Source organism: Mchenga conophoros, linkage group LG2 (assembly GCF_057382185.1).
Source record: "Mchenga conophoros isolate Kocher_MC1m ecotype Shallow Benthic linkage group LG2, M_conophoros_male_GT1.1, whole genome shotgun sequence".
Classification (NCBI taxonomy): domain Eukaryota; kingdom Metazoa; phylum Chordata; class Actinopteri; order Cichliformes; family Cichlidae; genus Mchenga; species Mchenga conophoros.
In genome coordinates, this window is record NC_140527.1 from 12,675,430 (window position 1) to 12,695,328 (window position 19,899).

A 19,899-nucleotide genomic window follows, 5' to 3' on the forward strand; every position below is an offset into this window, starting at 1 on the left:
CATATTACACATTTTATTTGGCTTAACCAAACTCCTTTTCGCTGTAGTCAGACATTCCCTGTTGCTTTCTGATATTTGAGTGCTTTAGTGTAATACAGAGAATTATAGCGCCTTCCTGAATGAGTTTTACTGCATATTTATGTGGGAGTAGATATTTTTTATTATTAGTCCTTTATTTATCAGGTAAAAAATCTCATTGAGATTAAAAATCTCATTTATAATCTCATCAATAATGCTGCTTACTCAGACCCATGAGCATAGAGCTCGTGTAATTTCAGACAAACATTTTATAGATCTTTGTTGAAGCCATCGCAGCTACTGACAAAAACGAGTACAGCGAGCTACATTGTTAACAAACATAAGCATGTCTGCAAACCTCCACAGTTACATAATTACGGCTGGTCTGCAGGGCCAACGCATAGCTCTGGGGATTTAAAACCTCAAGGTCTAATTCTCATAAACAAGGCATTGAGTTTGTCTCGGGAACATTGTTGGAAAAAAAAAACGTGTTCAGAAAGTAAGCTTGCTCTAAAATGAGGCCCCTGAGGTCACCTGATTAGTCAGCTATCAACCAGCAGCCAGGAGAGCTCCAGAATCAGCACCACGGACAGCACCGTGCTGGGAACGTGCAGCAAGTAAAAAGACGACACGCACCCATCAAATGCTTTCTATCATCATTTGCAGTGTTTCTGTTTAGATGATGGATTTTGATGGTAATTTTTATTTTTGTACTCATGCTTAACATCAGCAGTAACAGGAAGCAGTCTCCTGCAAACACTCGCCAGTGCTTGATGATTTTCTCCAGAGATCTGAGGTTACGGACTGGTCTGTTGAAGCCTTAGCATCCACTCTGAGTCCACTTTAGGTGCAGCATTTTTCAAATGAACATGGCAGGAGGATATATATACAGCCAATAGGACAGACAATCTGAGCAGGTGCCTTCATTTTCATCTGACTTCTGCCATGAAATTGTATGTTATTATTATTTTTTGTTTGTTTGTAGTTTTTCTTTCAGCAACTGCAGGCATTTGGGAAAAACTGCTTTAAGTCCATCCACAGAAATGTTTGTTACCTTCTCCTCCTAACTGAGTCCGACTAGCTCCACTACAGCCTCCAATAATATCTTACTACAGTATTGAAATAGTGATCACTGCATGTAAGCAGAGGTGACAGTGCTATGGAGACTCTCGGGGACCGGCAGACTGTCGCCTCTCTGATGGTTGTGAGCTTTTGCTGTATAACGCTGTGTCCTTTAGCAGGAAGCAGCAGCTCTGTTCTGTTTGTCTGTCGCCCACACTCGCCTCGCTCACTCTGTTCAGCAGGTTTCCTGCTCGCTAATCAGGTAGAGAAGCTTCCTGCCGGGAAAATAAGAGCCTACTCTGCCCCGGGAAAACAATTCAGCCATCATACCGCCATTACAGGGGATGGCCACAGTCCTAATTTATGTCCCAGTGTGCCGCTTGTTGTTGTTTTTTTTGTTTTTTTTCATACAGAAGGAGAATTTCCGAGCAGTGCAAGCCCTTAATAGTCTCTCGTGCCTCTGACACAACAAACAAATGAGGACAGCAAATCTTTGCTGCCAAGCAGATTTACTTTTATCTGCGGTATCACCTCACTCCCCAACCACTCATAAGATTAGAGGGAGCAAGCTGCAATATTGGATTTGTTTTGTGGGCTCTGACGATGCTGTCCTGCTTCCTTTCACTCACAATAAATCTGGAAGGTTTTTTTTGCCTTCTGCTTTAATCCTCTCCACCCTCCTCTCTTGCCTCCTTGCTGACAGGGTTAAAGTAATAAACTGAAAGTAAAGGATAGTGTTAAGGTTTTTCCACTTTCATTTCTAAGCAAACATGTGAGTGGATAAAACAAATTCCCTGCCATGCTTTTGGTAAAATGGGGGCTGAGGAAAGGCCTGCTCCTGGTTAAGGCTGACATGGTAAACATTAAAGCAAGGAGTTGCTTATTTACTCTTCCAGCAGCAACATTTTCATTCATTTGGAGTCATGTTTGTGTTCACCTGGTGAATATGAATCCAATGTTCCCTCTCGTTCATTAGGTCTGCCTTTGGTTTCCACCCCCTGAGGGAAATACTTTGGTTTTTGGCAATTAAATGCTCCAAGAGTTTCTAGCTGTGTCGGTTGGGTGCTGAGCGGGGAGTGTACAAGTAGTGTGGACTTTTGGATGTTCCCACACGAACAAACAGTTTCCTGCTGCTAACAATGAAGGTAAAAGAACAGCCAGAGTAATTTTGTGGGCTGCAAAAGCTAAACAACAATCTCAATTCAATAAAGCAAACTTTCAAATTCTTCATAATATGAAAATCTCCAGAAAATCAGCCTTGTTAACAATAACTACATTCAATATTTCAATATCAGCAACCGATGGAATGAATGCATTGTTAGAAAAAGTGCTGCTCATGCTGACGTCTGTTGGCTGAGTGTTGGAGAGCTTCCATCATAATTAATCGTACACATTTGGTTATCAGCACGCGGCTGCTACTTACAATCTTAAAACATGAACAATGACACATATGTAATATTTAGTTTGTCTGAAGTTGTATTTGCCTAATTTTAAAGTAAGAGCTATATTTTTATTATGTTTCGATACATGAAACATTACTACAACGGGACTGGCTGCTGTTCAATGTCAAATATGGTCGAACAGTTAATTATGGGACTGAACAAAGGCAAAACAAGCCAGTCACCATTCATAATGTTTGTTTGACATTCATAAAGCTTATCAAATAGCTGATAATGCAGACTGTGGCTTCGTGCTTCCGTCACTGCTACCATCACATGCACACACATACACACACACACTGTTTTGGGATGAAACAAAAAGGGGTGTGGGCGTGTATGTCCCCTGCCTGGAAATGAAGCCATTTCAAAGGTCCGTAATCTTTTTATGTTTCAGTCATCCTGATTTCGTCCATCGGATCGATCCAAAGTTGCTTTTCCTGAGGCCTTATCATGGAAGCCAGAGGGGGAGACCCAATCTAATTCTGTGCTCCAGCAATATTCCACAAAGCAATATAACCAGACTGCGATCATATCACATCCAAAGAGGAAGAGCAATATTTTTCCATCATTCTTCTCTTCTTTTTCTCTTCCAAGCTTTCACCACTGCTGGCCCTTTTTGTCTCTCCCAAGGCTTCCCTCTCTTGTTGGATAGAATAAAAGGACTTCAGTCAAGTGCTTACGCTCAGTTTCACCACGAGGCCGGTGGCTTATCTAAAAGCATCCTGTGGGGGAAATAGTTCCTCCACACCATCTGTCATATAATTTGATTAATTAGCCGTTGGTACTACTGGTGCCCCCCGCAGTGGGACTGAGGGTCGGCACTCATCCATCCCTCCATCCCTCCGTCTGTCACACACAATATCTTGGATGCTGCTGATCAGATTCTGATGAAACTTCATAAAAGGATATTTGTCACTGCCCCAGGTCCTGGGCGGGGTGCGCGGATATTAAATATTTTAACCTATAATTATTTTTATTATCATTATCTTATTAAAATGTATCTCTTTATGGCATATGGACCTCCAACAAGTTTTTCAATTTATTGGATAATTTACTGGCCACAAAACTTTTGAGAGGGGACACCTGGTTTTTAAACGTCAACTTTCTGGTTGAACTCAAACTGAGTCTCAAGAAGACATTTTAATTTACTTATTTTAAAGAAAAAAAAATAGATAAAATGGTGGTTTATGCTTTGGGCCAGTACAGTTTGGTCTTATGGTTCTTATGGTGTGATTAAACAGTTCATGCAAAACTGACATCATGTGGGCAAATTTTTGGTGTGGTGATTAACTCTGTTGCCTCACAGCAAGAAGATCGATTCGTCCACCTGGCCGGGGCCTTTCTGAGCGTGAGTTCTCTCTGGCTTCCCCTCCAACAGTCCAAAGAGATGCAGTTAGTGGGGTTAGGTCAGGGGTGGGCAATCTCAGTCCACGAGGGCCGGTGTCCCTGCAGGTTTTAGATCTCACCTTGGGTCAACACACCTGAATCACATGATTAGTTCGTTACCAGGCCTCTGGAGAACTTCAGGACATGTTGAGGAGCTAATTTAGCCATTTAAATCAGCTGTGTTGGTTCAAGGACACATCTAAAACCTGCAGGGACACCGCCCTCGTGGACTGAGATTGCCCACCCCTGGGTTAGGTTAACTGGTAATTCTAAATTGCAAATGGTTGTTGTTGTTCCCTGCCTCTTGCCTTATGGTAGCTGGGATAGCCCTGCTCCGACAGGGATAAGCGGAAGAGAATGGATGGATGGAAATTAGTTTAATCGCTTACATGCCATTTCTTTCAGCGTTGTGATGGTCGGCACATTATCAGGTCAAAATAACAGAATCACGTATTTTACAGCTGTAGGGACCGTGGGGCCATAATCCACTCTGCTCTTGTGAGACTCGTGTTTGGTCCTTCATGTTTGTTACAGAGTTTCCGATTTTTTCTTGTGAAAGTGAGTTTTTTAAAAATAATTTCTAACATATTCCATAAAGCACAGTTTCTGGCTTACTGTGTGGCTTTCTTTACACAACTGCTACATATCCATGTTGCCCTATTTACTCTTTATCCTTTGAAAGCCTACTAGAAGAAACCCTTGAAGCTCTTTTCTGAGCTGAGTGGATTTTGTCATGTGTCAGGTCTGCTTACAGAATGAAATGAAAGAGTACATCACAAGGTAGAGAGGGTGACCTCTACTTATGCAGCTACCCTTGGAAAAACTTGGAAACTCTTCTGATGGTACAACCTTCAAATTAGCAGACAATTATGCTGGACCTTCTGAGCTGCTGCTGCTGACAAAATAAAGAAATAATGCCTGTTGTGATCAGAGATGGGCAGTAACGCGTTACTTGTAACGCGTTACTGTAATCCGATTACTTTTTTCGAGTAACGAGTAAAGTAAGGGATTACTATTGCAAAAACGGTAATTAGATTACCGTTACTTTCCCGTAGGAACGCTGCGTTACTGCGTTACTAAAACCGTGATTTTTTTGCGAGAATGTCTCATGACAGTGACGTAAGCAAGTGCGACGTTTGTGACAACAGCTGTGTGCAGATCAACAGTGGATCATATATCGAGTACTGGACAAGGCCCGACAGCGTCTCTACCACCTCAGACGCTTGAGAGACTTCCAACTGCCCTCCAAGGTGCTCAGGAACTTTTACTCGTGCACCATAGAGAGCATCCTGGCGGGAAACATCTTAACCTGGTTCGGGAACAGCACCATGCAGGACAGACGAGCTCTACAGAGGGTTGTGCGGTCAGCTGAGCGCACCATCCGCTCCGAGCTCCCTGACCTGCACTCAATCTACAGCAGGCGGTGCTGGACCAAGGCCAGGAAGATCGTGAAGGACCTCAGCCATCCCAACAACAGACTGTTCTCTCTGTTGAGGTCAGGAAAGCGATTCCGCTCCCTGAAGACCAACACAGAGAGACTGAGGAGGAGCTTCTTCCCGCAGGCGATACGGTCTCTCAATCACACCACCACACAGTACTGACCCACACATATGGTTCTTACACACACACTGGACTTTCTGGACTTTGGTTTTGCACAACACTGGTCACTATATTCTTCATTTCCGGTTAATACTTGTACAGCTGCTGTTATTGTGTATATATTTATTTATATTTAGATTTCTTCATACATTCTTATATAGTTCTATATTGTGTATTGTGTATTTTGTTGTACAGTTATTTTATTTTCAACTTTAATTTATATATTTATCTTTATCTTATTCTTCCCAGTTAAATTTACCCTTCATTCTAATTTGTGTTGTACAGTTATTTCATTTTTAACCTTAATTTATATTTTATTCCTTCTTAGTTAAATTTACCCTTTTTAATTTTTCATATTTATTTCCTATCTTATTCATAGCCTTTTCCTTTTTGTTCTCTTTAGGTCACGAGCAGTTGTCCAAGCATTTCACTACATATCATACTGTGTATGACTGTGTACGTGACAAATAAAATTTGAATTTGAATTTGAGAGAGTATGAGCGTGCAGCGTTTAAAGTGTGGAAGTACTGACCTTACTTTGAGTTTGATTCCATAAAAAGTGACAAAAACATTAGCGTCCGTTGTGCGTGGGAAGAAAACGTCTTTTTACAACGAAAACAAACCCCTAAGCTTCCATACAAGCTCCGAGTGCGCAACGACGTAATGGGAAACTCACAGAGAAACTGCTGTATCCTTCCACTGACCGCTGCGGCACACCTGCACCAGTGCAAACCTCCACCTACTCTACTCCTGCTTTACAGGTGAAAATAGAGCAAAAGGACCGCTAGTCTTTGATGTTATTTATTTTCTGCTGTGTTTTACTTGCATCTATTTGAAAGATTGGGTGTAAACACACAAAAAAAAAATATATGTGCTGGAATGTGCAGAAAATAGGTTTAAATATTAAACAAATTTCTTCCAGTCAGTGAATGTTGCATATAATTAAATTTTTGATTGATGCATAAAGTTAAAAGGTTAAAACTAATAAAACAAGTTTTAAAAAGAGACTTTTCCCATTTGATTACATTTTGTATGATGGATTATGTAGAAAAACTAGAATTGGGCTGAGAGATCTATCGCTTTATCACCTATTCAGGTTGTAAATCGTGTTTTTTAAAAAGTAACTGAGTAACTAAGTAATTAATTACTTTTGAAAATAAGTAATCAGTAAAGTAACGGGATTACTTTTTTGGGGAAGTAATCAGTAATTAGTTACTGATTACTTTTTTCAAGTAACTTGACCAACACTGGTTGTGATATAGGTGACTAGAATGTGAGGCTTTTTTTAAAGCTAGGTAACACAAACATTTTTTCACAGCACACGTCTCTGTGTGGGTACAGTAATGTGCCTGGAGAAATAGTTGCATGGAAATATAATTTACTGAGAAACTTAGAGCAGCTTATAAAAAGAAATAAAAGTTAGTGGAAGAATCCAACAGAACAAGAACTTTCCAGATTTAAAGCACAGATGCTCAACAAGAGAATCAGCTGGAGCATTAGGGAGTCGCTGAATTGTTTATGCAGGACAATGTGTGCCATGTTTTCATTTGTGTTTGTGTATTTGTATTTGGAGCCGTACAGTTGGCACAGAATATGTTGGATCGGCGTATCCCTTCAGGAGAAAACACACACTCTCAGATCCGGGTACAGTCTCGTGACATCAAAGCTTCACCTGCTCAGAAACAACAGGTTGATCGCTCAGATGCACCTGCAGGAGAGCGCTGTCCTCGCTTTGTGTCCTGAACATAATTTCAGCTGATTGCAACATTCTTTTCTTATTAATGTGTCTTTTATTTTGGCGGATGAACACTCATCCCACCTCCTTTCCCATAGGAGAGGGTTGGCGCTCTCAATGCCAGTGGCTGTGAAAAACAGCACATTTTTCATTAACAGGATTACCGTCCAACAATAAAAATACAGACAAGTGTGTGTGTGTGTATGTGTATGTGTGTGTGTGTGTTACCCATGCTGCCAGTGAATTTAATCACTAACCAATCCCTTTTTTTCCCTTTTCCATCGCCAAGACGTGAAAGCCAATCAGCCTACTCCAATATGTGCAACATCTCCGTGCCAGAACTGATTGAGACTCTCAACAAGCGAAGGCTCAGAGGAGGAATGTTCTGGCAGCCTGCAGGGTGAGGGCGTTCGTTTTGTTTCCTCCTTTAACTAATTCAGCATCTTTTTCTCCAAAAGCACTTGAAACAATGGACCACAATGAAATGACTCACCTTCTGAGCTAAATATTCATGCCCACAGTTTTCACCTGTTAAGTAAAATGGCACTGAAATGTTTTCCTGTAAAACAGTGAATTGTGTCTCTGTTTCTTCTTGCCAGCTATGTCTCTGACAGAGTTTTTCTACCAAGTCCAATAAAAAAGCCTTAAAGCTCTGATATTTGATTTTTAACATCACCCTGTGAAAATGATCTCTCCTTTAAAAAAATAAATAAATACTGCAGGCTTTTGTTTTAAGGAAAATCCAGAGGTGCTGTTTGCTGCCCTTTAAAGCCATGTCTACACTCAAGGTGTAGCATTAGCAGTGCATTAGGTGCAGCTCCGGTCTCTTTCTGCACAAGAAGCTTTCGGGTGTAACGCTGAGCTGTAGAAGATCTGCAACTGAAAGTGCTCACAAACCAACGCACAAGACTCCAGGTGATCTGTGTCACGTTTACAGGTGTGCAGTGTGGAAGCTCGATTTATTAAAATAGAACAGGGCATCTTTTTCTTCAGATGTGTCAGACAAATGACTGAAAAACAACTGAAATACAGATCAAAGTGCTAAGTCAAATAGCAGTTCTTCTCTCACAATACAAATGCACTGAACTGTACAGACTGTCTTGGGCATAAATTCCCCAAAATTAATTTTGGTGGGAAAAAGCTACACGGTCATTAAAAGCAAAGGCGTTTATCGTCTGTGAAGGAGGAACAACATGAATATTTTCAGCTGTCCATGAAAGTGAGAGCTCCACAACCATGAAACTCAAGCAGCCAACATTAAATTAAACTTGTGCCTTTTCTGCTCTGACACGTGGAAGTGTCATGGGAGTCAGTCTAAAGGTTGCATTTCCTGCCATGTTGCACTCTGAATCAACAAGTCAGACTGACAGAAAGACTTTTTGGACCTTCGCTTCTCTGTCAATGGTGATAAAAACATGCGAGTGTGACAGAAAGTCAGAGGATTATTATTATTATTAGGCAGAATGAAATCCAGCAGGACTGCTAAACTGAGTCCTGATCTGAAGGGCAAACTGTAATTAAAACGTGAAATGCGCCAGTGTAATTTGTTATGGAAAAGCCTCTGAGGGCAGATTATGAGGAGTTTCAAATGACACACAGAAGCGTTTCGCTCTCTTATGACCAAAAAAACTCTCTTAAATACAGAACAAGTGCAAACGCAGCAGATGCATGTGTTTTAGAGCAGCACTTTATCCTTGTAACACTGGTGTGAATTCATCACTCTGTGGCCTCCAAAGTAAAACTCTCACTCTTTCATTCTTGAACAAATGAATAAATGAAAAACGCAGCCACGGTGCGTTTAAATCCACACTTCAACAGTCACAGAACAATCCAATTATTTGTCTGTTTGATTGACGGATTCATTTTGCACAACCCGTGCTTGAATCTGCCCGCAGGATGGCAGTTTTCTGACCGTGCTGCTTTTTATTTTAGTTTGGACAGATGTGTCACAGATGGATATGCTGTTGTCTGATTGATTTTTTTTCCTGATTTTCCTTTATTAGATGACAAAGCAAAAGCAGAGTAACAGGTATGACACGCAGCAAAGATGCCCATTTGATCTATGCAGCAGTTGTTAGTGTTCCCTCCTTACTGCAGCCATATTATCTGCGGGATTCATATTAACATCACTTTAATGAAGAGGCTAAAACAGTTCCTTCGTCACAAAACAGTCTGTGTGTTTGTAACTGACATCAAAGCTACAGTAACTTACGCTAACAGTTAGATCACCATAGTAACATATTCTGAACCACAGAGGGTATAAAGGATGGGTCAAGCTTCCGGGTATGAAAAATGAAGCCAGCGTCGAAGTAGCTTTGGCAGCTGTGGTTGTGTTAGTCCGTGGCACTCTGCTCAGGCCTCAGTTATACTCTCCTGCTGAGTTCATTGTCGGCCTAAATGGTACGGAAAATTGGTTCTTCTAAGTTTCAAAAAGGAAGATTATCCCGAACATTCAGCTGCACTTCTTCAGTATGCAATATTTGTATGTACAGTGGGGCAAAAAAGTATTTAGTCAGCCACCGATTGTGCAAGTTCCCCCACCTAAAATGATGACAGAGGTCAGTAATTTGCACCAGAGGTACACTTCAACTGTGAGAGACAGAATGTGAAAAAAAAAAATCCATGAATCCACATGGTAGGATTTGTAAAGAATTTATTCGTAAATCAGGGTGGAAAATAAGTATTTGGTCAATAACAAAAATACAACTCAATACTTTGTAACATAACCTTTGTTGGCAATAACAGAGGTCAAACGTTTACTATAGGTCTTTACCAGGTTTGCACACACAGTAGCTGGTATTTTGGCCCATTCCTCCATGCAGATCTTCTCGAGAGCAGTGATGTTATGGGGCTGTCGCCGAGCAACACGGACTTTCAACTCCCGCCACAGATTTTCTATGTAGTTGAGGTCTGGAGACTGGCTAGGCCACTCCAGGACTTTCAAATGCTTCTTACGGAGCCACTCCTTTGTTGCCCGGGCGGTGTGTTTTGGATCATTGTCATGTTGGAAGACCCAGCCTCGTTTCATCTTCAAAGTTCTCACTGATGGAAGGAGGTTTTGGCTCAAAATCTCACGATACATGGCCCCATTCATTCTGTCCTTAACACGGATCAGTCGTCCTGTCCCCTTGGCAGAAAAACAGCCCCATAGCATCATGTTTCCACCCCCATGCTTCACAGTAGGTATGGTGTTCTTGGGATGCAACTCAGTATTCTTCTTCCTCCAAACACGACGAGTTGAGTTTATACCAAAAAGTTCTACTTTGGTTTCATCTGACCACATGACATTCTCCCAATCCTCTGCTGTATCATCCATGTGCTCTCTGGCAAACTTCAGACGGGCCTGGACATGCACTGGCTTCAGCAGCGGAACACGTCTGGCACTGCGGGATTTGATTCCCTGCCGTTGTAGTGTGTTACTGATGGTGACCTTTGTTACTTTGGTCCCAGCTCTCTGCAGGTCATTCACCAGGTCCCCCCGTGTGGTCCTGGGATCTTTGCTCACAGTTCTCATGATCATTTTGACCCCACGGGATGAGATCTTGCGTGGAGCCCCAGATCGAGGGAGATTATCAGTGGTCTTGTATGTCTTCCATTTTCTGATGATTGCTCCCACAGTTGATTTTTTCACACCAAGCTGCTTGCCTATTGTAGATTCACTCTTCCCAGTCTGGTGCAGGTCTACAATACTTTTCCTGGTGTCCTTCGAAAGCTCTTTGGTCTTGGCCATGGCGGAGTTTGGAGTCTGACTGTTTGAGGCTGTGGACAGGTGTCTTTTATACAGATGATGAGTTCAAACAGGTGCCATTCATACAGGTAACGAGTGGGGGACAGAAAAGCTTCTTACAGAAGACGTTACAGGTCTGTGAGAGCCAGAGATTTTCCTTGTTTGAGGTGACCAAATACTTATTTTCCACCCTGATTTACGAATAAATTCTTTACAAATCCTACCATGTGGATTCATGGATTTTTTTTTCACATTCTGTCTCTCACAGTTGAAGTGTACCTCTGGTGCAAATTACTGACCTCTGTCATCATTTTAAGTGGGGGAACTTGCACAATCGGTGGCTGACTAAATACTTTTTTGCCCCACTGTATGAAGTTTAAATCACAGCTCAAGTATATATTAACCTAGAAGATAACATGATAAATGGCTCTGTATAAAAGGAGAATGTCATTGATGAATTAGCTTTGTGATTTGCATTAAAATGCATAATTGTGCACATTTTTTTGGGCATTTCTTTAAAAAGTGAAACATCTTTACATCCAGGGAGGATTTGGTTCATGAATGGCCCCTCATTGCCATACCTGTGAATGTAGAAACGTACAACTAGGCAGCAGGTGTTGGTGTTACCATGACAATCATACTACGTGTTAGAGAAATCAAGAAGATACGTTTATTGAAATGTTTGTTGTAACGCACGTGTGCTTTGCTTAGGAGGTTGAACTTGTATTCTTCACCAAACCTTATGAAAATGTATGCTGGTTCTCCATGGAAACCTGGCCTAAAAGGTCTCATAAAGCTGCCTCTTATTCACAAACCTTCCAACTCGACATGGAAACACTGCCCTGCAGCATGAAATAATAAACCATCTTAAACTTTAAATGAGAGCCAGTGAAGTGGTGCAGTTTCTAACCTCTTTCTTAAAAAATACTTATTCATGAAGATTGTTTCGAGTTGTTTCTCTGTGTGCGCATTTAGATCAGTCATGTCTTGTAAATGAGACATTGAGTCTCAATGCGATTGCCTATATAAATAAAGGTGAACAACGTACAAAAACTTCTAAATTGTTTTGTTGCACCAGTTAAAAGAAAAGCAAACAGTCCTGGTTGTCCACTAAAATAATCAGTGTTATGGTAAGAACGTCTGAGCTAAGTAAAGGTACAACAGTTCATCACTGCTTTAAGACCTGAAGGTCAGTCTGACTCTCACAATGACACTCCCAGCAGAGGAAGAGCAGAGAAGGGGAGAACTTACCAGAAATCACCATTTAGAAACACGTGAGATTCACGGCTACATCGGTCCTAAAAATAAAATCATACTGCAAACATTATACTAACAACCACACTGCATTTATTACAGTCCCTGTCAAGCTGCTGTGAATCTTTTATCATTGTGTTTGTGTAGCTTCACAAAGATGTTTCCAAGCTAAATTCCTGGACATAAAATTTCAAGCAGCTGAATGTGAATAATGAGGCAAACAAGAGAGACTGTGAAATAAACTTGTGTGACATTCTTCAACACTAAATTATTCTTCTCAGCTTCCAGCCATTTTTTTTTTTGTCACTCTGACAACATCCTTTGAACTCATCTTTCTCCAGGTTGCATCAGCAAGATGTGAAGCAGATAAATGAATAATTTTTGTTAGAATTGTCAAAAACTGTCGCAGCCTTCATCTGATGGGTGCTGAGACCTCTCTGTGTGTGAGTGTGCCTCAGATTATTATTATTTTTCTTCTATATGCAGACTCAATAAGAAAATCATCCTTGAAGTGAATCCCGCTGAAGCAAAAAGCCACTCAACTTTAGAAAGAAGATTTATTTACGAGCTTAAATCTTCGTGTTTACAGACGTCTTGGTGTCGATCGCATTAGACTAGATTAAAGCTAACTCAGGTTCCACTTCACCCTATTTCTGATGCAACTGCCAGGCCAATTTACCGCGTTTCAGAAGCATTTTTAGTCGCAGAGCCTTCTGTTTTCGAAAATGCAATTTAAAAGGCATCTTCATGAAACATCTCTGTATCTTACTTAGGAAGCTAAAATACAAGTAAATTCAATCTTTTGCAAGATAAATGATCCCGTCAAGCATTATAATATCCAAAATTTGCTTCATGCTGACTGGTATTTATTTTTCCAAGTAAAATATTTAATATAGTTTTCAGTTCACTGCCAGCAAACAAATCTAAAATCAGACGGTATGGTTATCAATCAGCCTAATGCCCAAAATATGTTTGAAGAAGACACTGATCCTCTGCCTTTATTCCATCACTTGCACCATTTTTACATGGACAAAAATAACAGGGACATTGCATCAGAAACAGAATCCAGTGTAAAATCTTTACCAAATCAGACATGCGGATCATAAAGATTGAGTTTTCCGTACCGGATCGGTCGGGGCCCGGGTTAACAACGACCGCCTCTGGTGCTGTTGGCCAACGAGGTGCTGGTGGAAACAGTGCTGCTGTTGACAGGCATGAGAGTAGAGACCTTAAGTGTAGTTGTAGATGTAGTGAAGGAGGACTTCTGGCGGTTGGTGTGACCAAAGATGATGCTGGGATAGGGTAAGAAAGAGGCAGATGATTCACTGTGGCTATCTTCAAAAGAACCATTCAAGAAAAGAAAAAGAAGAAAACCTACGCAAACCAATCAGTATGACTTTCCCATCTTTTGCCAATAAGTGGAAAATGTTAAAGATCCACGTAATCATTTTGGGAAATGATCAAATGTAGCTTGTGTGCACTAGAAAAGTAAAAATCTGTAGTTTGTGCTACTGGGTTTGTGTGCAAGCATAGCTTTTGTGGAACCTGCATGTACGATTTCCCTCATGAAGCACAGACAGGGACTGAAAACTCAGTATCAACACAGTCGTTTTGGAGATGGGATGAAAGCAAACTGTTTCAGTAGCATTTAAATATGAAAGTTAAAGTTGCATGGGCCCTACTTTAAGATTTAAAGAAGCAGAAGAACAGTAAGAGATTCAGTTCATGAGCTTAGGAAACATCTTGTGAGAACATCTGAGAATGAAATGAGAAGATCAGTGCCACTGTCAGCCACACACAGGCCTGATACTCAAGACGTTTAAAACTACACAATTTTCCAAATTACTAATAACTAGTAGTACATCGTATTTGTAAAATCAATACACCTGTGTGTGGGTCAGAACATCAATTTATGGTTTTAGTTGGAGTTGCAGTGACTCATCACAGTGAGCTTGTCTGGTTTATCAAGGTCAGGAATGCACACAGATCCAAACAAACCTCTTCTAATCAGGCTTGTCTGGTAGCCCTGACAATATGCTGAACACTGCACAGAAGAGAGGGTGGATACAAGTTTCATATTGTAACGGTGGACCCAAGAAATACCAGCCGGAGCGACTTTGACAGTGCAGAACTTTTTATTAAGCTCGGGGTTGTACGTGGACACATATACTCCGCGCTCTCTTTCTCTGCTGTCACCTCCGTCTCCGTCTGTCACTGCCAACACATAAAGAGACACAATCACTGTCAGATCCCAGCACACCTGTTCACCCCGGCCCTGCGCCGCCCCGGGAGCTCACTGCGTCACGCCTCCTCTGCAGCTGGCCAAGGACCACACCCACGCCACACATCCCCACCGCCCGACTGAGGCCGGGGCCCATCCGGCCGAACCTACTCCCCCCCCCGCGAGCGAGAGAGGAAATCGGCCACGACCATCTGCGCGCCCGGCCTATGGATCACCTTGAACTTAAAGGGCTGCATGGCCAGATACCACCGAGTGATCCGGGCGTTGGCATCCTTCATGCGGTGGAGCCACTGCAGCGGGGCGTGGTCCGAGCAGAGGGTGAACGGGCGGCCCAGGAGGTAGTAGCGAAGGGAGTCGACCGCCCACCGGATCGCCAGGCACTCCTTCTCTACGGTGCTGTACCGTGACTCGCGGTCCGTGAGCTTCCGGCTGATGTAAGCGACCGGCCGGTCAACTCCCCCCACCTGCTGGGACAAAACGGCCCCCAGCCCTCTGCTCGAGGCGTCAGTCTGCAGACAGAAAGGGAGGGAGAAGTTAGGTGTGAACAGCAGCGGCTCTCCACAGAGAGCCCGTTTCACCTGCACAAACGCCGCCTGGCACCGCTCCGTCCACTGGACCAGATCTGGGGCACCCTTGCGGGTGAGATCAGTCAGGGGGCTGGTCAGGTCCGCGAACCCTGGGACGAACCGCCGGTAATAGCCGGCCAGCCCCAGAAACCGTCTCACCTCTTTTTTCGTCTTGGGACGCGGGCAGGATGCAATCGCCGCCGTCTTCTGCACTTGAGGTCGCACCTGCCCGCTCCCCAAGTGGTACCCCAAATACTGTACCTCCCTCCGTCCAACCGCACACTTCTTCGGGTTGGCCGTGAGCCCCGCCTGCCTCAGGGACTCCAGCACCGCGGCCACACACCGCACATGCCCCGCCCACGTGTCACTGTAAATGATGACGTCGTCTAGGTAGGCGGCAGCATAGGCAGCGTGGGGCCGCAGCACCCGGTCCATGAGGCGCTGAAAAGTGGCAGGGGTGCCGAACAAGCCGAACGGAAGCGTCACGAATTGGTACAACCCATACGGAGTGGAGAAGGCCGTCTTTTCCCGGGACTCTGTAGACAAGGGAATCTGCCAGTAGCCCTTGGTTAAATCCAGAGTCGTAAAAAAGCGAGCGGTGCCCAACCGGTCCAGGAGCTCGTCGACCCGGGGCATGGGATAAGCATCAAAACGTGACACCTCATTCACTCTGCGATAATCGACACAGAACCGTATAGACCCATCCTTCTTTACTACAAGGACGATGGGGCTACACCAAGCACTGTGTGATTCTTCTATTACTCCCAGCCTCAGCATTTCCTTCAATTCCCGGAAAACAATTTGCCTTCTATGTTCCGGCAGCCTGTAGGGCCGTGAACGCACCGTCACGCCAGGCCGCGTCTCAAAATGGTGCTCTATGAGAGAAGTACGGCCGGGCAAGGGGGAGAACACGTCGGCAAAGCGCTGTTGCAATGCAGCAACATCCGCCCTCTGGGCCTGTGTGAGATGGTCACTGCAATGGAGGGAGGCGGGGATGCTAGACTTTGGCGCCTCCGGCCCCAACTCATCTCTCCCTCTTACCAAGCTCACTAGAGAAGCGGTCTCCGCCTCCCTCCAGGCTTTGAGGAGGTTGAGGTGGTAAATCTGCGTGGCCCCGCCCCTGTCCGACCGTACCACTTCATAATCAACGTCCCCCACTCGCTGTGTGACCACGAAGGGTCCTTGCCACTTGGCGAGTAATTTAGAGCTGGAAGAAGGAAGTAACACAAGCACCTTATCTCCCGGTGAAAATTGCCTGAGTCTAGCCCCTCTGTCATACAGGCGTCGCTGCCGCTGCTGGGCCTGGAGCAAATTCTCCCGCGAGAGCCTCCCCAGTGTGTGCAGCTTTGCTCGCAGGTCCAGCACGTACTGAATTTCACTTTTCGCAGGGCTCGGACCTTCCTCCCAGTTTTCCTTAATCAGGTCGAGCACCCCCCGCGGCTTCCTGCCGTATAACAGCTCGAAGGGAGAAAATCCCGTGGAGGCCTGGGGCACCTCCCGCACTGCAAACAACAGAGGGTCTAACCAGCGATCCCAATTGCGTTCATCCTCGCGAATGAACTTACGAATCATGGATTTTAAAGTCTTATTCAGCCTCTCCACCAACCCATCAGTCTGAGGGTGGTAGACGCTGGTCCGAATAGATTTAATACCCAGTAATTCGTACAGTTCCCGCAATGTGCGCGACATGAACGACGTGCCCTGGTCAGTCAGTATTTCTTTCGGAATACCGACTCGGGAGATGACCTGAAACAGTGCCTGCGCCACGCTCTTCGCTGAAATGGTGCGTAGCGGCACTGCTTCCGGGTACCGCGTTGCGTAGTCCACCAGGACCAGCACAAAGCGATAGCCGCGTGCACTCCGGTGCAATGGCCCGATGAGATCCATGCCAATACGCTCAAACGGGATCTCCATCAGCGGTAATGGGCGCAACGGCGCCTTTGGCACGGCCGGCTGGTTAACCAGCTGGCATTCGGGGCACGACGCACACCAGCGGCGCACGTCGGCCCAAATGCCCGGCCAATAGAATCGGGCCATTATGCGCTCCAGAGTTTTCTCGCCACCCAAGTGCCCTGCCATGGGGTTCGAATGAGCCGCCTGGAAAATCATTTCCCGGCGGCTTTGCGGCACCAATAACTGTGTGCGGATTTCATTAGTGTGAGTGTCACGGCTCACTCTATAAAGCCGATCGTTCCGCAATTGGAAATGAGGGTACGTTCGCGCAGCGTCGGGGCGCACCGAGCGACCATCAATATCCATCACTTGGTCATAGGCTGAGCGTAGGGTGTCGTCCCGAGACTGCTCTAGTGGAAAATCTTCCGTGGGGTACACAACGGGAGGCGGCGGGGCTTCCGTGGAAGTCCCCGCCTCCTCCTCCCCCCCAGAGTCAGCGTCGGTCGACCCCGCGTCACCGCCGAGCGCCGCGCAAACGTCACACGAATTTACAGACCGCGATCGCATCCCCGCGTACTGCCCCAGTAAGCTGTGGAACCCCGGCCAATTCGTACCCAAAATAAGGGGATGCGACAGGCGCGGGCTAACCGCCGCCTTCACTCTATGCGTTTTGCCCCTGAATTTCAGCAACAGTGACACTACTGGGTACTTGTGAATATCCCCGTGCACACATTTAACCTCCACCCAGTCAGCCTCCAACAATGCCCCGGGGCGAACCAAACTTTGGTGGACCAGAGTCTGCGTGCAGCCCGTGTCCACCAAAGCATGGCGAATACCCCCTTGACACCTTACCGGCACGCGGTACGTCACTCCTGGACCGGGGGCGGGCGCTGGAGCGCCGGCAACGCGGAACACCTGCCCCACCTCCATGAGCGGACAGTCTCGGCGCAGGTGCCCCGGCCGCCCACACTTCCAACAGTCCGGCCCCGGCGTCTGTGCGGCTCCCCGTGGCTCCGGGGCAACCTCGGCGGCCGCCGGGGTTCCGGCGGGAAGCAGCGGCCGGAACGGGTTCCTGGGGCTCCACCCTGCTGCCTGCTCCGTTCCCGCAGGGCCGCCGCCTCTCCTCTGCGACGCCGCCGCCGGTGGCCTGGGCGGCGGAACACGGGCGCCCCGCCGCGGCTCCTCACGGCCCGGTACCGGGTCGGCCGCCAGATGGTCCTCTGCCAGCGTCACCGCCGCCGTCAAATCCGCCGGGCGGTGGCAGCGAACCCAACGAGCCGTCGCCTCGGGCAGGCCTCCCACGAACTGCTCGAGGACGACCATGGTCAGCATCCGCGTCTCCCCAGCCGAGGGGCCCGGTCGCAGCCACCTCGCTGCCGCATCCTCCAGCTGCCGAGCCCAGGCAAACGGCCGCTCCCCCCCCGACATCCTGCTGGCCCGGAACTGACGGCGGTAATCCTCCGGGGAGAGCCCCAAACGATCCAGCACCGCCCGGCACACGTCCTCGAACACCCCCCGCGAGCCGGGGGGCAGGCTCAGCGCCGCCGTCTGGGCCTCACCCGACAGAAGCGGCAGCAGCCGGGCGGCCCACTCCTCCTCCGGCCACCGACAGGCCACCGCCGTGGCCTGGAAAGCCTCGATGAAAACCAGCGGGTCCTCCCCATCCCGCATCCGGTGCAACGTCACCGACAGCGGAGGGGCGGGAGCCGGCGCGGCCGCATTCCCCAGCAGCTGCCCCAGAGCCGCGGTCTGCTGCTCCGATTGCAGGCGAAGCAACGCCAACTGTTGGTCCTGCGTGGCCGCCTGACGAGCGGCCATCGCCGCCATGTCCACCATCATCTGGCCCAAGATCTGCAGCGGCTGGGCGGGCGGTGGGGCGGGCGGCGGCGCCGCCGGGGGAGCAGGGGGAGCCGGCAGGGGACCGGACATCACGCGTGGGTTTCGGCACCAGTGTAACGGTGGACCCAAGAAATACCAGCCGGAGCGACTTTGACAGTGCAGAACTTTTTATTAAGCTCGGGGTTGTACGTGGACACATATACTCCGCGCTCTCTTTCTCTGCTGTCACCTCCGTCTCCGTCTGTCACTGCCAACACATAAAGAGACACAATCACTGTCAGATCCCAGCACACCTGTTCACCCCGCCCCTGCGCCGCCCCGGGAGCTCACTGCGTCACGCCTCCTCTGCAGCTGGCCAAGGACCACACCCACGCCACACATATATATATATTATAATGTTCATTTTTATTCTACTTTTTTTTTTCTACTCAGTGGTCTACATGAACACACACGAGCCACATCCATTATCGAAAATCTCAAAATTGAGCCAAATTAAAAACCAGAAACTTTCTGTTTCCAATCGAACTACACGGAGTGCAGAATTATTAGGCAAGTTGTATTTTTGAGGAATAATTTTACTATTGAACAACAACCATGTTCTCAATGAACCCAAAAAACTCATTAATATCAAAGCTGAATGTTTTTGGAAGTATTTTTAGTCTGTTTTTAGTTTTAGCTATTTTAGGGGGATATCTGTGTGTGCAGGTGACTATTACTGTGCATAATTCTTAGGCAACTTAACAAAAAACAAATATATACCCATTTCGATTATTTATTTTTACCAGTGAAACCAATATAACATCTCCACATTCACAAATATACATTTCTGACATTCAAAAACAAAACAAAAACAAATCAGCGACCAATATAGCCACCTTTCTTTGCAAGGACACTCAAAAGCCTGCCATCCATGGATTCTGTCAGTGTTTTTGATCTGTTCACCATCAACATTGCGTGCAGCAGCAACCACAGCCTCCCAGACACTGTTCAGAGAGGTGTACTGTTTTCCCTCCTTGTAAATCTCACATTTGATGATGGACCACAGGTTCTCAATGGGGTTCAGATCAGGTGAACAAGGTGGTCATGTCATTAGTTTTTCTTCTTTTATACCCTTTCTTGCCAGCCACGCTGTGGAGTAC